We start from the raw sequence: 2,737 nt of genomic DNA, 5'->3' as shown, positions 1-2,737 counted from the left end.
CGCCAGCAAGAAGTCAATGGGGACCTTCTCAAACCGACACGAGTAAAGGACCAATATAACTAATGTGATGATAGACATGACACTGACAACCAGGGATGGCCGACTGAAAAATGAGTCAAGAGACACCGCAGAGAGGCCGACTCAGGCTAACTTCCCTTGAACAAAAGCACGACTCAATGTGACTGTGTGGCAGCATATGATGACTCTGTATAAGTTCGCCATGCAGGAGGCACGAACGAACCCTCCATATGATTGGAAGAGATAACCAATCGGGGGAGAACTGACTCAATAACAAGGTTATGGCATACCTAAGTCAAACTAAATCCCACCCATGCAGAGGAGACTTTTGTTTTGAGTGCTTTGTTCAAGGGCGACACGACTGACTCTAGCTGCCAACAATAAATGGAAATAATGTCCCGTTCCCGCTCTTTTTGAAATATTTAATTTTTTTGTATTTTTCTGTTAAGCTGGAAAAAAGAATAAAAGAATGCTATGGTACAGTGGGAAGAACGAGTGTCGGTGAAACAGATGATCTAGTTCCTGGGAAAGGAACGTTCCTATGCTCAATGCAGGGAGGTGAAAACTGGTCAATGACACTCAAAGGTATGTTCCTTCCACGGGTCAAGGTGTGTCAAGCTGCAGAAGTCAAAGATATGCAAGGTTGATTTTGCAGACGTCATGGTCAAAAGTTGGCTTAAACACGAGTCCAAGTGAAGCCGGCTCCAGGCCAAAAGGTGCAAGTGGTCAACATGCAATGCAGTAGTACAACTCAACACAAAGGAGCCTCTAGGGTATAAGGCCAGAACAAAGCGGAGAAGCTAAGAGGAATGAGTCTTCAACGCATAAGTCATGGCGGGACTACAGAGGACTCCCGAGCCTACTCAAATCAGAGCAGCATGGGCAACAAATGTCAGTGAGGTGCTAACTAGGATGCCCATGTAAAGGATGGCTCTACCATTGTGTCATGATTTAAAGAATCGACGAGTGAAGATGGCTTGCGAACCATAACACGATGGGATCGACCCTATGGCAGATGTATCGGTCAAATGGAGGCTAGTATGCATAATGCAACGGAAAAATGGTGTCCCTAACCTATATGCCAGTGAGAACACGATACCTGCCATGACGGGTCAACAGTCATGGAACCGTCTCGAACTGTCGAAAACATCCAAAATATCCTGAAAAATAAACCAATCTCGACATTCCAAGCTCCCAAGTTAAAAGTCACATGAGGCCAAACAAAATAAAATTTTGAAAAAATTTTGCATTTTCAAAACTTATAAAAAGCATTTTGGACTCACCATTTTTACCATTTGAGTTTGAGAGCAAAAGATTTGGAGCAAAAGGAGCAAACTTCCCACAGCCAGATTCAATCGTTCAAATTCGTCGAATACCTCCAGGTAATCCTTATACTTAGCTTGCAATTGATTGTGACAGGTTTTAAGATTTATGATTGATGTTTCACCGTTGAACCTTTTGTCAAAAATTTGCTCGCGGCGTATACGCGGGTTGGTAATATTGAACCTGCGTATACGCGAGCCCTATACGCTACTGTGTGCACAGGGACCCGCGTATACACCGCGAATCATTTTTAAACAAAAACTAATGGTTTAAACTCAATTTTTTCTCAGGATGCCTATCACATGGCGTGAGAGAGAACATGCAGCGGTAGACAATGAAGTTATGAACAGTCCAGAAGCATTAGATGCACTCCGGGGATGCGGTTTGCTTAAATTTTTCAAATTGCCAAATATGAAAGCGAACATGCGATTGCTTGAGATGCTCATTGATTATTGGGATGTCGATGAGGAAGCTTTTATGATCGATCAGATGCCGCTCAGGGTAGAAGTGGAGGACATCTATTTTATCACGGGCCTTTCCCTGAGGGGAGAGGTAGTACAGTCCCGAGGCAGGACACGGAGTAGTCTCTCGATAGAGGACTATGTACAGATATACTGCCCTGGACATCCCAAGAAGGTTGGGAGCCAGATTTCCATCACACATGTGGTGAGTTTGTCACTTAGGATAATCCTGTTCACCATGGCTCGGGTGAACGGATCATCCTCTCTACATCAGGCATCACGGCAAAACATGAGCGTGGCAGTTGACTGTCTCACTACTGTGTTCGACTGGTGTACTCCTCTTCTGGCCAACATGAAGAGCCAGCTCACTTCTATCAGGAGGGGTCAGACTAAAAACTTTGGATATGGAAGCATCTTGTGTACTTTCTTTTTCAAGAAGGTTCCCACACTCCGCCCCAAGGTAGCAGTTTCCATCAGCACCCCACGCGATCCACGCATGGGCCGGTGGGCTGATCTGATGAAACGTCTGGGGGGTGGGGAGGTCCCAAGGACTGCATTTGACGATGACTTCTTCACCTGGTGGGATCAGCAGATCATCGCCGTGGACGACTACCCTTATGCTGGACTGGATTTCCGAGGAGATCCTGATTTAGCGTTACCACCAAATGCAGCATGGGGCGAGATCGGTAAGATTTTTTGATTTTATGATTTTTTTGGATTTTTCAAATATAATGATGAATTTTGAAAAATATTTTTTGATGAGATTCAAATGACTGATATGATGATTACATTGGGCCTGTACGACCAGATGGATTCCCGCGGCATGGACGGTGTGGCCGAGGAGCCGAAGAGGCGGCTGCTGATATAGAACGGACTCTAAACAACGTCCAGCGACACTTGGCGAGACTCAGCTGCCGAGTACCGATGGCTGTCAT

The sequence above is a fragment of the Pinus tabuliformis genome, chromosome 4_1 (assembly GCF_031772625.1).
Source record: "Pinus tabuliformis cultivar Carrire ecotype Pingquan chromosome 4_1, CPIR1, whole genome shotgun sequence".
NCBI classification, from domain to species: Eukaryota; Viridiplantae; Streptophyta; class Pinopsida; order Pinales; family Pinaceae; genus Pinus; species Pinus tabuliformis.
This window is presented reverse-complemented; position numbering follows the sequence as displayed.